This window comes from Aethalodelphis obliquidens, unplaced genomic scaffold (assembly GCF_003676395.1).
Source record: "Aethalodelphis obliquidens isolate GAN/ISIS:26980383/991018 unplaced genomic scaffold, ASM367639v1 scaffold5, whole genome shotgun sequence".
Lineage (NCBI taxonomy): Eukaryota > Metazoa > Chordata > Mammalia > Artiodactyla > Delphinidae > Aethalodelphis > Aethalodelphis obliquidens.
Window position 1 is genome coordinate 67,326,334 of NW_020837949.1, and position 17,527 is coordinate 67,343,860.

At 41.3% G+C, this 17,527-nt stretch overlaps 1 pseudogene; it reads right to left on the reverse strand.

The window, feature by feature from the left end:
- Window positions 1-4,096: 4,096 nt before the first annotated feature.
- LOC113618588 (transcription factor IIIA-like) lies at window positions 4,097-17,504 on the reverse strand (annotated as a pseudogene).
- Between the last annotated feature and the right edge of the window lie 23 nt (window positions 17,505-17,527).

A 17,527-nucleotide genomic window follows, 5' to 3' on the forward strand; every position in this document is an offset into this window, starting at 1 on the left:
ACTCTCTCTGGTAGGAAAAAAAAAAAAAAGAAAAAGGAAAAGAAAAAGAAAGATTAATTCAAAAAGATTTGAGATATCAAGATTGCACAGAATGTTTTATCATAATTGGTATATCTGTCTTCTTTAGCTTAAAAATGATTATTTTCCCTAACTGCATGTTTTCTTACTTCTCATCACTTTTTCTCCCAGATTGTCCTATCTTATCCTTCAATTAGCAAGCATTCACCTAAAATACCTGATATACTCCATAAAATTATTCCTACAAATAATATTGGAAGTAGTTGAGGGAATTACTAGGCACTGGTATTGCAGAAGAGAACTGTCCAATAGGACTCTCTGCTCTGCAGGGAATTCTCTTCTGCACCCACCAACAGAGTCACAACCAGTAGCACGTGCCTACTGAGACCTAGAAATGTGGTCAGTGTACCTAAGGAAAAAATTGTTCAATTTTATTTTATTTAACTTTGACTAGGAGCTAGTGTATCGAAGAGTGCAATTCTAGAATACCGATGACTCAAAGAAATTGAGGTTACAGGGAACAGATAAAACCGGTTTGAACAGAAGGACAGAAGAAATACTAAGACAAAAAAGGAAAATGATTATGATGAATCAATGCCTATATGAGTTTAATCTTCTTTTGACGTTTAGGTTTCTTTGACATTTATGTTACACGGCTTTATTGGAGGTAGAAATGTCTTATCTAATTTTTCAGCAACTTGATGTGACTTATTTTTGCTTTGGGGCAATTCTAAGAATTTAGAAACTTCAGATTTGGGTGAAACATTCCTGTCATTGATTTATAGTAAAAGAAAACGAACTACATGTTTTATGAGATTTAAAGATCTTTTTGATAGAGGAACAGAACACATGGACATTTGGATAGATGAAAGGGAGAAGTCTGCTATTTAGCACTCCAGAAGAGAGATGGCTGCCAGACAGGGACACAGAAGAACTGCCCTCTCTACCACCCCAGCAGGTATCAGCAAGCTATAGCTGTAGGGGATAAAGGGGAGAGAGTCAGCGAGGCTCGGAGGGATCCCTGTGGGTTGGCTAATTTGGATGATTTTTCAGGCTCAGGGCATAGGGGTGGTCCTCAGTTTTGTCTGGTTCCTGACCCTGAAGCAGTTAGCATGCATGCACCGTGATCCTGAATGTGAGAGCCTGATAAGGGAGGTGGTTGGATTGTGGACTTAATCAGCCACTCAAGAAGCAGAACTGACCAGCTTTTAGTCAGGTCCTGAAAACTGGGTCAAGACAGCGCAAAAACAAACCTCTCTTACAGTTGACCTCTTGTTGTCTTGGCATCCGTTTCGAGTTCAATTATCTGAAGAATTCCAGTAGCCCAAGTAGCAGAGGAGACTTTTACAGAGTGGCATATAAATGCCCCTAAACTGCCTAGGAAAACATTTTATTATGGCAGTCAGAAGGAGGGAGACAAGTAGAAGTATAAATAGGTCAACCGTATCCAAGTTTACTGTTTATATGGCAAAAACAGATCTGAAGTTTGGGGGTCTCTAACAAGATCATGGTGGACTTGTAAGGTGTGTGACAGTATGAATTATGTAGTTTTTGATAATAATATCTTGGTGTATCCCTTGAGTCAAGGTGGTAGGTACAGCAGTTTTGTTGATGGAGAGTGTGAACTGCTAGTTCAGCAAGGTATAGGTGAGTCGTACTTGTTTGTAGCCGTGCGGAAGGGGTGGTTTTGGTGGCCGTAGACACAGGATGGGCACTTGTGGGGGGCAAGGTAGAGCGAGAAGGGAAGTAGGAGTAGGCCCTGGGGAGTGGGAGGTCCAACTGAAGGGTGGACCAATGTGAGGAAGTTACCTACCTGGAGAAGAACTAATTTCCATTAATTTTTTAATAGCCCAGAGAGCAGTAACCTTTGTAAGATTTCCCTTTACGTATGCAAGTATAGCTATAGAACAAGGAGCATACCACAAGCTAAGTAAACAGCAAACGCAGGAAACACAGAATCCCTAACATCCAACGAAAAAAAACAACAATAACTGTTTCATGTCAGCATCTTAGGAGAGGCAACTGGTGGGTGTGGCTGGTATGGTGGTCTCAGTGTCCAGGGAGTAGTTGTCTCTGTCACAGGGTGCAAAGTCATTTCCAGTGGAGTCGTCTTTGGCCCAAGTAGTGTCATCAAGGGTGATACCTTCTCGAGAACAAGCTCCTGGTCCAGGGCAATGCGGTTTGGGATATGGCACTGGGGGTATCCTTTATAAGTGGATACCCACTCAAGTTAACATGGGTTTTGTTTTTGTGGCTCTGTGGTATTATAACAAGACTGAGCTTCTTGTAAAATATCAAGGTGATTTTGGTCCTGGGAGCTCGACTTATAAATATCTTTAAAACAAAGGCTTCGTGGGTGCACAACTAGCAAAGATGACGCTTGCCTCAACGAAGTTGCTATCATTGAACCGAAGCACCAGAACCCAACGGACATAATTAAATCCCTGATTAAGGGTGGCCAAATCTAAAAGCTCCCAACTGTCCAAGATTCTGTCCAGATGGGTGATGAGAGGGATTCTACTGCAGATAGTTTTTAAATCACATGGCCTGTTTGGGGTGCATCTTGTTAATAGGATGGCATGTTTGTCAATTAAAATATCTGTGGCTGAGCTTTGAGCTCCAGCATAGCCTATAGGCAGGCCCTCCAATTTAGGCAATTAACCATGGGCTCTCTGCCTCAGCTGTTGGCTTGGTTAGTAATGGACAAGCCAGTGAAGACTTCAGGTTGTAGGGGTGTGGGCTCCAGCATCTGCTAAGTTTGGTTAAAACGATGGTTTACTTGGAGTGTTGGAGCCTCTGGACTTCAAACCAATGAACGCATCCAGACCAATAGCAATGAGACCAACAAAATAGTGTGTGGCTGCACTTGATAGACCTTTGCTGTTTGATGTCAATTCTTCTCTGGCTTGTATTATTACCAATGAAGGCTTGTCTGGCTTCATCATTATGGGATATGGTGTTGATTTCATTATTATCTCCTAATGTTATCTCCATTTTTATTTACCAAGTCCAGTTTCCTAGCTCCCTAGCAGCCCACACTGTCTGAGGGAGTAGTCCTGGAAAAATAATTTTAATTTTCTGGAGGGAATCAGATGGAGAGCCAGGATTAATTATCTACCCCTCATAACCTGAATACTGATGAAGATTTTTTGAGTGGTAGAAGTTTAGGCTCAAATGAGTCACATGTCAGATGGGCAGGTTCCTGGTCCATGGGACAGTCTATGGTTAATGGGTCCCAGAAGAGTATGTACCCTACATCTGGCCTCCAGCGCTATGGGGGGGGGAATGGCAAATTTTCTGACTCTTGGGTCCTGTCCTTTATCATGGACATACCAGTTAGGAGATGGAAAGCAGCACCGTACCACTGAGCATCAGTTATGATGGTGGCAATGCCACCCATATAGTCTATGAAGTTTCACTGCTGTTCCATCAGTTGATCCCAAGGGACTCCCCAGGTAGCTAAGGTAACTGGGAGAAGGGCAACCTCATCCAGCAGCCTGGCATCTGGCAAGAAACTGAGGAGAGGAGAGACACACCCCTCCTCCAGGTGGAATATTCCAGAAGGCCCAGGTCTGGTTCCATTCTTTATCAAGGAGGTCTAAGTAGAGGTGCTCAGATTGAGGGGTGCTGCATTTATGACCCAAGGCATAATGGGCAACTGGGTATAGAAAGTCACAGGCTCAAGGATCCATCAGAACCACAATTTCTAGGAAAGACCAGTATGTGGCCAGTGATTTTTGCTCTAATGGTGTACAGCACAGAGCCAAGGTCGGTTTCTATCATCAGAAGCCCAAAGGCAACCTATGGCCTTCATAAGAGTCCTGAGACTCCTGGAGGTGTGAGAAGAGGTCACTAAACCTTCTGTGGTGAAGGAGCCTCTGAGGAGAGTAACGCAAGTGCCTGTCATTTTTTTTTTCTAAATCAGTGTTTTTAATAAAGGGAAATGTGCTTCTGAGAGAAAGTAACTGAGCTTGTTGGTTTGTAGTCCTTTCAACAATACAACCTGATTATTTAGCTGAGAGTAATTACTGAGATCAATACCATTCAGTGACTTTCTGTATTTAGGCAAAGAGAAGCCTCACTGGTGTTTCCTTTTAGAAGAGATACATCCACTGAGATGAAAGGCCCAACTCGATTTTTCATGAGATGCTTGTACTTTGATTTTCATTTTCTTCATGTCGGCATGCCTTGTGAGACTGTGTTTTATTGCAAACCTTTTGCACCAGCCAGCATATTCACACATAAATGGGTGCTTTTCCTCAGGCAGGGAGAAAATATGGCTCTTGAGACCAAGCATGTTGCATAGCTTCCACCATGGTCTTCTCTTGGACACTGACACACATTCCTTTCTGGGACACGAGTTTTCACGTGTTGCTTACCCTCACCTCTCTGCTTGAATGTTTTCTGGCATACTTCACATGTTATTTTCTTTTTAGCGGGTTTCTCTCAAATGTTTTTGGCACAATGAACATCCCTTTTGACATACCGTGGCTCTCGTAGACTTTTCTTCTCATCCTTTCAGACTGCCGGGTGAAACGAAGTGCTTGCCATTTCTTTCAGGGTTTCACTTGAACAGTGATTCGTTTTTCTGCTGGCACTGATGGATTTCTAGCTGCTGATGTTCTTAAAGGTCTTCTTACAACCTTCAAATTGGCATACGTATTGTTTTTGCTGATTTTCATGTTTGCACGCAAAATGTTTCTTCAAGCTTGATTTTGTTGAATTTTTATTTTTTTATTATTATTTTTTTTGCAGTACGCGGGCCTCCCACTGTTGTGGCCTCTCCCGTTGCGGAGCACAGGGTCCGGACGCCCAGGCCCAGCGGCCATGGCTCATGGGCCCAGCCGCTCCACGGCATCTTCCCGGACCAGGGCACGAACCCGCGTGCCCTGCATCAGCAGGTGGACTCTCAACCATTGCGCCACCAGGGAAGCCCTGAATTTTTATTTTTAAAAATGTTTTTGGCCTCACGGCGCAGCTTGTGGGATCCTAGTTCCCTAACCATGGACTGAAACTAGGCCCTCGGCAGTGAGAGCACAGAGACCTAACCACTGGAGCACCAGGGAATTCCCTTGTGTTGAATTTTTAATCACAACCACTCTCTGAAGAATAAATAGCTGTTCTCCCATGTGGATCAGGATGTGGCATCTCCCAGGGTAGTTCCTGGTGATGGCTTGGCTACACTCTTCATTATCACAAACCCATGTCCTCTCCCCATGTGCTTGCACAGGTGCATATCTAGCTCTCAGGCCTACTGCGATTGGCTCTGGAGTCTGGTAAGGAGCAAAAGAACCTCCTGGGGACCACAGGGAGTGGGGGAGGGAGCAAGGGCAGGGGTGGGGTGGGGCTTGGCTACTGCCTATCCCAGTGAACAGCATCTGCATAGAACACGTCAAAGACAGGCAGGAAGGACGCTGCCCCCGAAATCAGAGCCAGGCACCCCAGCAAGCACTGTGCAGGGCCAAGAAGACAATCACACGTGTGGCCCCCTGTGGTCACCATGTTCAGGCAGCCAAGACTCTGGCCAGAGTGAACTACTCTGGACCAACCCCACATACTACCCAGGTGTACATTCTGGAATGTTTCCCCGTGGGGCCTATCGATGTTAATTTGGACCAGTTTTATAGCCTTTTGTTGGAGGGGGGGCTGATTAGTAAGTAACAGTATCAGAGAGAGTAAGTAGAATCTCTACACGAGGACTATATTGCCTCCAGAATGCAACAGTGACTAAACGATGCTGGAGTTTTATGTCCTTAATGAGTGTGTTAACAAACGTCCTTAAAGGAGGATGTCATCGCTGGAATATCATATCCGTGCTGATGGAGAACGGTGGATGCAGTTAGATGTTGTCTGCAGAGATTGTGTGCAATTGCAAAGAGGTCCTTACTCTAGAAGGTGGCTGGAAAAGGTGCATTGCTTCCCTTGGGGGTGAAGGCAAACTGACGCTGAGAAGCTGTTAAAATAGGCACTGAAGAGAACATATTAGCCAAACCTTTTACTATCAAAATATTTACTGGTTGTTAATTGGATGACATCAGTAATTTTAATAATATCGGGTATTGGGAATGGGGACCTTAATGGATGGGACCATAGTATTAAAGTTGCAGTAATCCACTGTGAGGCATTATTCTTTTTTTTTTTTCTTCAATTTTTGAAGGTTTAAGAACAGGCGAATTTGCCTATTAAATGGAGAGGCGGTGGACATAATCACCCCTTTATTAATTAGGTCTTATATGAAGTTTGAGTTCTTGAAGGCCCTGTTTTAACTTAAATTGGACCACTTTAATATTTTAACTGGGTCTTTTTTTTGTCAAGCCAGTTTCTAAGTGCCAAAGACTTTACTTAGCTTCAATTTATTACTCATTATTTCAGAGTGTCTATTTCCAATATAGAATATTTTAGGGCAATAGATATTATGACTATGGGAAACTTAGGCAGGACTATAACATAAAATAAGGAATACCCTTTTTTCCTGTATTTTATGTTTAGTTACTCTCCTAGGGTTATAGGGAGTTCCATGTTTAAATTTAGTAGGATCTTCTGATAAAACTGTAATATGGGATCCAGTATGATTAAATCCATGAAGCTTTGTCAACTGGTGCATTTTAGCAGTTGTTAAAGTTAATTTAGCATCTGTGCTGTAGAGGCAGAAAAGGCAATCAGCACCCTTTTTATCTTTTTGTCATAGAAATTATTTTGGTAAATTTTGGATTTTCAATTGTTTTTAAGTTATGGACCTTTGTTTAAAAAATATTATACACACACACATATATAATTCATTTTTTATTTTCTCCCTCTGTATCTAGGTTTTTTTCCTTTCATTCCATTATTTTCCCTCTGTTTTGGGCTTCTAGGCACCTATGCCTGTGTTTTCAGTTTGTCTCTGTCTGATAACTCAGTGTGAAGCATGTAGGTGGTTATAGGAAACGAGGGGTAGGGGCTCATGGCCTGCCTTTAGGCAGCCGGCTCTTACTCCAGGCCTTCCCAGTCCACCACTAGAGGACTAGGGTTTGCAGCCTCTCCTTGGGACAGTGCAGTAAGACCCACTGTCAGAAGTATCAGTCCCTTCGCATGTTATGTTGGGGCGCTTACTAAGGCCCAAGCACAATGGTTAGCGGTCTTGTATTATTTAAGTAATTGGATACCTGGCAGGTGTTCTGAAGGGGGTTGCTGGGATGAAATCTTTGTTTCCTTGAGCCAGAGGGCCCCTCCGGATTACCTGTTGGGTGGCTGGTCTTAGAAGGTGCAGCCTGTGATATTCCTGACAGTCTAGGGAGCATAAAGCTCTCTGTGGACAGCAAGGAGATACGCAGCAACAAAGAGAGGTAGCTGCTACCCACACCTGAGCAACATCAAAATGACACCCAGCTGCCGTTTCTCTCCCATGGGGGGAGCCCAGCCAACAACTTCCTGCACGGGAGTCCCCTGAAACACACAGACCAACCAGAGTTCTGCCCCAAATAATGATGAAGAAACACCACCACCACCAAGGAGAGTCCCCTGGAATAGGTCTCTGCCAAACACAGACTGTGACTAGAAGCAGAACCACCAAATCTTCCAGCCTGGAAAGCACAGCTCAAGTAGCCTCAGGCTGCAAGACTAAAGCCCAAGCTCAAATTCCATCCCAAACTGCTCTCCCTGTGGTCTGGAGCCAATTAGTGAGCCAAGAGCAGCTCGAAAGAAGTTATCCAAGAGTCAGTGGTTGTGGCCATAGTGCCAACTGTATTATAGGACTTTAAGAATTCTTTTGATGGCGGGATACAACACACTGATTCATGCAGATGAAAGGCTGAATGTTTTGTTACTTAACGCTACTGAGAGAGATGGCCGCTGGGCAGGGCCACACAGGGAATGACACCCAGGGAGGGGGTCACAGCAAACTAGAGTTGTGGGGTGCAGCTAGGTAGGCAGCTTTGGCAAGCAGTGTGGGGTTAGTTAGGTTTTGCAGGCTCCCTGAGGACTGGCTGATTTGAATCATTTAGTGTAGGGCTTATCCCTAGCCTGGTACTTGCAGTGATTGGGGTGATGCCACGTGGCCCAGAGTATGAGCGCCTGGTCAGCGAAGTTAACTTTTCATAGCACATGGTGGGCTCTAGCAAAGCGCATCCTACACTCAGAGGCCGACAGCAGCCGCACTGAAAGGCTGAAAGCCTGGCACTGGATAAATATCCAGGTCCCTTCACAATTTATAGGCACCTAGAGATCTAATTTTAAAAATTTGTTTAATGATTGACAAAGGCCTGTTTTTTTTTTTTCCATTTCTTGGCACATAAACTGCATGTTTACATTAGGCACAATTTTCTTAATTACTTTTTTTATAAACATGAAATACTGGTTCATTTGATGAGATTCTTTCCAGAATTTTCTAAAATTCCAATAAAATACGGAGAAATGATGTCAGCTCTTAAAAACCTCCCATATGAGTGTTCATTTTGAAGCCTTAAGAGAGTTACTGAATTTCACAAAGTGCTATATTTGTAATAAACCTGCTGACTAAGGAAATCTTACCACAGATTAATTCAGCAGGGTTAGGCAAAAATAAAATATCATAGTTTCCCTACTCTTGGTCAGTTTTTAAATGTTTTTAAAAAATTAACAGACACACTCCAATAAATGTAATTTTTAGGGTTTATAGCAGCCAAATTAATATAGCAACCCAATATAACATTAACAGGCTACTATAATGATATTATGTAGAGTTGTGTAAAGTAACTTCAATTACATATTTCATACTGCTCAGCAATCCATCTGTGTTAATCTAGAAACTTCATCTCTCAATTTCCCCAATTATTACTTTAATTTTTTTTTCTCTTTCCGTCCTTCCTCTTTCTTTCCTGTTACATTAGAGGCAGTTTTTCTTTTCCTATCTAGGGTAACTCCTCCCATCTGTGTGTTTGGACCCCATTATAATTTTTCAGGAGTATTATCCAACTTCCCTTTCCTGAATATTCAACCAAACCTTCTCAACTAGATCTTTTCCATCTATATGGAATTATTCCTACGCCTCTATCCTATATCATCCTTACTTACAGCCCTATCTCTCTGCCATTCCACTGTTAATCTCTTTTAAAAAAATTATGTTTTGCTGTCTTTGTTTATTCATCTCCTATGCATTTACTAACATAGTTTATGCCAACACAGCTTTTGTACCATTTATTTATGGAACAATCCTTCCTAAGGTCATCAATGACCTCCATTTTTTGGCCCCATGCCAAATCTAGGGGACTTTTTAGTGCTCATTTCATTGATTTCTCGGCAGCATCTGGCACTGCTGTTTACTCTTTCTTCTATTACCCTCTTACTTTAGCTCCCATGATGCAATACTCTTGTACAATGCCAGAATTAAAGTACCTGAGCGAAAGCAACATCAGTAGGAATTTAAGAAGAAAAGAGATGAAACACATCACCAGCAAACCTGATTGTCCAAAGATAATCATGTGATTGTTGCATAGACTATCCATCAAAGTCCCTTCTCCTTTCTTTAGTAGTAACTGGACATAATATGCCCAGTTATATTACATTTTTCAGCTTCTCTTGCAGTTCGCTGTGGCCATCTGCTGAAATTCCCTCCAAAGTTAGGTAAGAAGCACTACAATGGTCCTATGAAACTTCCCACATATCCTGCTCTGTGCTCTTACCTGTTTCATGGGGGCAAGTCGAACATGGCAAAGATATAGTCAGCTCGGATCTCTGAATGACTAAGTGAAGCAGAGATAACCCCCTTTCACTGTCATAAACATACATCTCCTTGGGCTGGAAAATGTTCCCACAGACTTTAATGTACATCAGAAACACCTGGAAAGTTTAACACACATTGCTGGCCCTCCACACCAGAGTTTCTGATTCAGCAGATCTAGAGTGGGGCTCGAGAATCTACTTTCCTGACAATTTTCTTTCTTATACTTTGAGAAGTGCTGTCCTAGACTACTACGCAAAAAGAAACAAAGTCTTTTATGTCTCTTTTTTCAGCCATTAAATTCGGAGTCTATTGCTAAAGGACTTAAGCTTCCCCTATCTAATTCAGAAATGATTATGGAAACATTATCAAAATTATCTTATTTTCATGCTGGTACAAGTAGCCAAATTGACACAAAATACAACAACCTTGTAAGCACATTGAGTGACTGGGAAATGGGTCAAATTGTCCAAGTTCTCTGTTTTGTCATCTTCCTACAGATTGTCCTATTTCCCCTAAAACTGATCTCCAGCTTCTAGGCCACAATACTGTCCAAAGATGCTCAAATGTGTAAATAATTAAGGAATTAAGGCTTAGAGCAGAAGAAATAGGGAGACAAAAAATGGAGGGGAAAAGGTACTTCACAAAGCAACATGATTGTGAATTTTGAAACTAAAAAATATTTAGAAAAATAAAATTCATTCCAAAATTTATTTGGTATTTTTGGGTGGGAGTATCTGGGGTGGGGGGAAGAATGTGTATGCTATTTGGAACCAGGATACAAATTACAAATGCTCTCCAGAGAGAATGGGTATACTGGAGAGGAGTCAGCAGAAATGGTCAGTGATTCAAATCCTGCAACTGAGCAGATGAGAAACCTTGGACTACTGAGTTCAACCACACGGGGAGTGATCTAGACAAGCCCTAAGATCCCAACCAGATTTGACAATCTGACTCTGTTGCTGAACTGCTTATTTTATAACAGGGAAAAGAATAGATCTTTACCATCCTGCAATGACACATATATAGTAGGCTGAAAGCATTTTTGATGGACAGATATGTTTTTCATGACATTTAACTAGAATAGCGAGAGAATTCCATCCTTAAACCTGACATATTTCAGTTTAAACGCCTTGGATTTTTTTTTCTTTTTTGGTGGGGGAATAAAATTTGAAACTTGAAACGGAAAGTTGAGACATGCTGATTCTTATAATTTCCAAGTAGTACAGGAAAGGGAAGAGAGCTTTCCGTCTTTAAAGACAGTTTGTATGACAGCTTTACTAATATTTAGTGTTTAAATTTGCCTCGGGTTTAGGAGATGCTTTTATTTAATTATCCTCTAAATGTCCTGAGGCCACTTAATGCCTGAACATAGGTTTTCCCTTTCCCATTGTGATTCTCCATCTATTTCATATAACCATGATTGAGTTATTTAAATCGACAGTCTCTTTATTGGATGACATTCAAGACACCTTAAATTTTTCAAGAAACCATTCAGACAAAGTAATGACTCCTTTACTCCTTCTCTCCTCAGGTTAAAAGCATAAACCCTAAAGAAACAAAAATACTGGGTTTTTTTTTACTATTTCATTTTTTAAAATTTTATTTAGTATTTATTTTTTGGGCTGCACTGAGTCTTTGTTGCTGTGTGTGGGCTTTCTCTAGTTGTGGCTAGCGGGGGCTACTCTTCCTTGTGGTGTGCAGGCTTCTCATTGCGGTGGCTTCTCTTGTTGCGGAGCACGGGCTCTAGGTGCGTGGGCTTCGGGAGTTGCTGCACTTGGGTTGAGTAGTTGCGGCACGTGGGCCCTAGAGCATGCGGACTTCAGTAGTCGCAGTGCGTGGGCTCACTGCAACTACAGTGAGTTGCAATAGTTGGGGCATGTGGACTCAGTAGTTGTGGCTTGCAGGCTCTAGAGCACAGGCTCAGTAGTTGTGGCTCATGGGTTTAGTTGCTCTGTGGCATGTGGGATCTTCCCGGACCAGGGAACAAACCCATGTCCCCTGCACTGGCAGGCAGATTCTTAACCACTGTGCCGCTAGGGAAGTCCCAAATATTGTCTTTGTGTTATCAAAGATACTCTAAATTTTGCTCCTAAAAGTATACCTTATAACTTCTCATCATCCCATGTCTCTCTCCCGTTTGACTATTACATGAGAAAATGGAAAAATTTTCAAGCAAGAACAAAGTGTGGCAAGTTAGGCAAACCAGAAATTGAAACAATAAAATGAGAAAACACCTACCAAGGAAATCTAAAGTTAATCTGATTTTGTAAAGCAGGAAGAGAACTGACAGATGACCACTAAAGTCACGGCACTGTACAATGTATTATAGAAGCACATTCAATGGAAATAAAAGACACGAGAGACTAAATTCTCATGTTAGGGTGATTTCTAAGGACATCAGAGCCCAGAAAACCTGAAAGTAATATGGGAGGTCTGATCTCAAGCCCTAACTGTTCTATCCCACATCTTACGAGATTGACTGGTTTACGGAGTGAACTAAATTTGATGGAAATGTGTTCTGGAAGTCTCTTTATTTTTAAGCAACTATTCCACTTGTCATTCCTTTTTGATCCTTCCCTGCTCCCTGATGGAACATTATACAAATCTCATAACTTCCAAGTCACTTCTATTTCCTCTTCAATCATGATGACTCACTCTCAGTCAACTTTATTCAAAAGATCAATCCAGTCTAAATCAGAGCTTCAATCTCTAATTCCATTCAAAGCTTGTTTCTCCTCCACCACTCAAGACTGGCCCATGGCTCAAAGTCTTCCTGTGAGAAAAGGCATTTTTACTTATATTTCGCTTTCCTTTATCCTTCTCCTCGTTCCATTTCTGCTTCCTCTTGTACTGAGGTGAGAAAGGGGGAATTGGAGGAAGAGGGGCAACAGTCTTTCCTTATATTTTTGTAGTCAGGCCTTTGTTGTCTTTCATGACAGCATTCCTATATGTTTGCTCTCTTAGGGCATATGTGTGGATTTTTCAGAGGGCCAGGGGGGGATTTCCACAATGCATAGGATTGTAGTGTGGAAGCTAGGCTCTGGGGACTCTTGTTGGCAGCTTCCCTCTTTCACGGGGCACATTTAAGACGACTTCAGCTGGGCTACTCTATTCTGCATCCATTGGCCTATGAACCCTTGTCATTTCCAACAGCAGGAATGCAAGCCACTTCACCCCTTCAGATCTCTCTGCAATGGTGGACTGTTCTACCCTTTCTCCTACCCACAGAAGACTCCAGGCAATAAACAGGCCTAAGTCTTCATGTACGTGAATGCTTCCCCTCTGCCCGGATTCAATTAAGCAATGTCTCACGTTCAACTACAAGGGAAGTTGCAAGATGAGGCTGAGGTTTTATGCCTCTTAAAGCATTCAACCATGGTGTGCTGCAGTCTGCTTTTCTTAGAGACACTGCCAGTCTCTGTACGCTTTTCTTAGGTCACCTTACCTTGGGAGGGAAAGAGTCTCCATGTCCCAGTATTCTCTTCTGAGCTCCCGGCTCAACAACCCAGATGAATTCCCTGTCTCCATAAACTCTTCTAGACCTTATTTAGTCTGAATGGGATGTGAGCGTGAAGGTCAACAGAACCACGTTAAGCGAATATGAAGAAGCCTATGGCACGGCACCTTCTATCTTATCAAAGCAACAAGGGTCAGAGGGGAGGCAAGTCCATTTAAGACAAGGCATCTGATTTGAGGATGACACACCAAAAATAAGCCACATGGACTACGATCACTGCCCTCACTTACCTCCAGAAAAGAGGACTGGGTGCTGTGCATCTGCTTGATGGCCTCCTCTAAAGAATTATCATCACGTTATGTATACTACCAAATGTAAAACCGATAGCTAGTGGGAAGCAGCCACATAGCAAGGGAGATCAGCTCGGTGCTTTGTGACCACCTAGAGGGTTGGGATAGGGAGGGTGGGAGGGAGACGCAAGAGGGAGGAGATATGGGGATATATGTATATGTATAGCTGATTCACTTTGTTATAAAGCAGAAACTAACACACCATTGTAAAGAAATTATACTCCAGTAAAGATGTTAAAAAAAAAAGAATTATTGTCACAGAATTTTCAGCTATTTCACCCCACTAATACTGATACTCAATCATTCTAAGCCTACAGCACTAGACTTTGGAATGATCTCATACCCCAGTAAGCACTGTCATTGCTGCACAATCTTGTTAGAATTACCTTGTTGACAGTGTTAGGTCCGTTCTGCAGAGAAGGAAGCAGAGCACTTCTGGGTTGATGAGTGCTATCGGAGGTCTAATTCGTGAAGGGCTGCTGGTCCGCTGGAGCAGGTGGTCTCTGCTACGGAAGAAGTGTATTTGATGCTGAGTTTGTGAAAACCTACAACGAATAAATATTTTCCCATCAAAAAACCCCAGCAAAACAAAACCACACACTTACCGTGCCATCTTTTTTTAAGTACTGTAAGAATTACTTCTAACTACTTGACACTCTAAAACAGGGGAGCAATTTCTGCCTACAATGATAAACTCTGGAGCACCATCTGAGAGCACAGAAATAGAACACTGAACTTCCTGTTACCGAGGTGTTGTGATATTGGACAAGTTACCTAACCTTTACCTGAGTTCCCCAGCTGGGCTGCTATATTAATGTCCTAGGAGCGCTATAAGAAACTACCACAAATTCGGTGGCTTAAAACCATGCAAAGTTATTCTCTTACAGCTTTGGATGCCAGAAGTCTCAAATCAGTTTCCCTGGGCTAACGTCATGGTGTTGACAGGGCTTGTTCCTTCTAGAGGCTCTAGGGGAGTATTCATTTGTTTGCCTTTTCTAGCTTCTAGAGGTCAGCTGCATTCATTGGCCTCACATCACTGCAACCTCTTGTTTCCGAAGTAGTATCTGCCTCCTCTCTGATCTCCTGCTTCCGTCTTTTAAGACCCCTTAAAAGATGGACTACAGCCCACCTGGATGATCCAACTTAGTCTCCTCATCTCAAGATCCTTAGCTAAATCACATGTATAAGGTCTCTTTTTGTTACCAGGTATCATTTACAAGTTCTGAGGATTAGGATGTGGATATTTAGGAGGCCAACGTTCAGCCTACGACAGTTGCTGTAAGGATTAAATTAGATAATATACATAAAGTACCCACCGTGATGTCTGGTACATATTAACACCCAGCTCAATGTAGGAGCTCAATTAACGTTTATCAAGTGAATTAAGGGGATGTATAAATCTCATGTGTTCACTTTCTTCCTTCTACCTCCTCATCCTATTTAGTAGGTTGTATGATTTTGGTTAAGACACCCGATCACTAAAGAGTCCCTGCTGCCTCATCTGTAGAAATCAGATATATTTATAACACTCCCTCTAGAAATATAATGATGGATAAGACTGACTTGGCATCTGCCATCCTTAAGTTTAGAAGTTCACATTCTCTTCAAGGGAGCAGACAATAAAATCATTTTATATACAATATTATGATATATATTTATAGATGTATGATATTAATTAGTGCCATTAAAGAACTCAGGCAGGGAAGGAGAGATAGAATACTGGGGGAGGGCAGGCTCATGGACAGTCCACGCTCTCCATGTATACAGCACTGTCAAATGTCACCTCCATAAAGGACTTGATTGACCACATGATCTACACAGGGTCACTGCTCCCCTACCTAGCTTTCTCTCTCTTTTTGCCTGAATTAAATTTTATGGCACTAATTACTCTCTCAAATTATATGTATTTATTTTATTTATTATTTTATTGTCTGCTCCCTCTAGAACAATATGAGCTTCGGGACAATGGGGGTTAATTCTGTCTTGTTCATCATTATACTCCTAGAAGAGACTGATAAGAGTAGGAGCTCAATTAACGTTTATCAAGTGAATTAAGGGGATGTATAAATCTCATTAAATACTAACACTAATTCTACTTAATTAGTTTGAGAAACAGTGGTAGATACACAGTTGTTTCATATCTAACTGTATTTGTAAGATAAACAAATACATTTTTGAATATGTGTATCATCTACCCAAAGATTGTAGTAAAAATGGTGAATTTCTGTGACTGTTTATCAGAAACTTCTATTTTTTTCTTTATAACATCTATGCCAAAGGATAAATGATAATCTGTATATAACATTTATTTTAAAGACCACATATATATAACTTATCTTTTTACCACTTAACTTGAAAAAAGTTGTTGAAAATGTTTCTCTCATAATCATTTTCTGAAAATTGAGTAACTAGAGGATGTATGCAGGAGAGAGATTATTTTCTCATACACAGGGAAGAAGTATACAGTACTACAAACATGCATGCAGATCTCTAATAATTATGAAAATAGGAAAATATTTCAATTCCAGTTGGACTTCATATTTTAATCTGTGGTATTTTTATGTTCAATGAATATAGATAAATTCATAAAAACACATGTTTCTTAAAATGAAAGCAATGACAGCCTTTAAATAACAACAGTATTCTAACTATGATTCACTTTCAATTATACAGGTTAGAATGAACAATTTAACTTGGTGACATGTTTACAAACCAGCAACTCTAAATTTATTGTTTTTAAGATGTCTGTCATTTAAACTAATGTCCTTGTTAACGAATTGTTGATTGAAAATAAGAACACGTGGTATTTACCTGTTATTTCAATTAGTCACCATGTATATATATTATATATATATATATTATATATATATATATAATATATATATATACAATTTTGTTTAAATGAGCACAGTGCCCAATATAGGATTCTAGATTTAGAGATATCTTTAAGCAAAAATATTCAAAATTGTTGTTACCTGTTTTAAAAAAACCTCATTCAAGGATTCAATTTCTTTTTAAAATTGAGGTTGGTAAAAGTTATCTAAATAAAATTGAAATATATATTGGTTATCTGATCTACAAAAATTAAAAGCAGAGTTCACATACTATTTAAATACATACTGCTATCCCAGACATTTCCACTAGTTCCAACTGTCTACACTGTAAGTCAATTCAGTTGTTTTGAGAGTTGGTAAATATGAGCACTCTACATTGTTTACAAGCTACATTTTTCCATGATAAGGTCAAATGATATATTTTCACCGAAAATACTAAAGGCTTCAGGATGGGTACCGCTCATTAAGGATGGCCTTTCTAGCATCACTGGTTCCTTTAGGGTTGATGTGTCAGAAGGTGATAAGCAGGTGGACTCTGCTTGTGCAGGGAGAGGACCTGCCAGGTTGGAAGCAGCAGTGGGTGGAGGCCTCGCCCAACTTCTCACTCTGCCATGGCCAACTAAAGACCACAAATGCTTTGGCCCTCTTCCCATTAAGAATTGGGGTCTTGCAACCCTGCCCCTTAATATGGGCTGGCCGACGACAACTGACCAATAGAGTTTGGCACAGTGAAACTATTCCAGTTCTGGGCTTAGCTTTTAAGAATGTGGGCAGCTTCCACCGTGGTCTCTGGGAGCCCCAAACGTCCACATAAGTAGTCCAACTACCTTGCTAGAGATATCGTATGGTGAGGCCCTAACATTGCATGACAAAAGAAAGGAAGAGAAGCCCAGCTGAGCCCAGCCCCCCAGCAATCCCCACCAAGATGTAAGGCATATAAGTGAAACAGTCTCAGACTCCCCAGTTCAGCTCAACCAACAGCTGAATACCACCCAGTGATCCAAATCATTTCCACAGGGAGCAGAAGAACTGTCCAGATGAGCCCTACCTGAATTCCTGACCCCCAAAGCAGAAGATATATTAAAGTAGTTGTTTTTCTCACCCACTAACCTGTAGGGCAGTTTATTAGGACAATAGGTAACCATAACATCTCCTAAGTAAGTCATCCTGACTTTAGCATAATTACCTT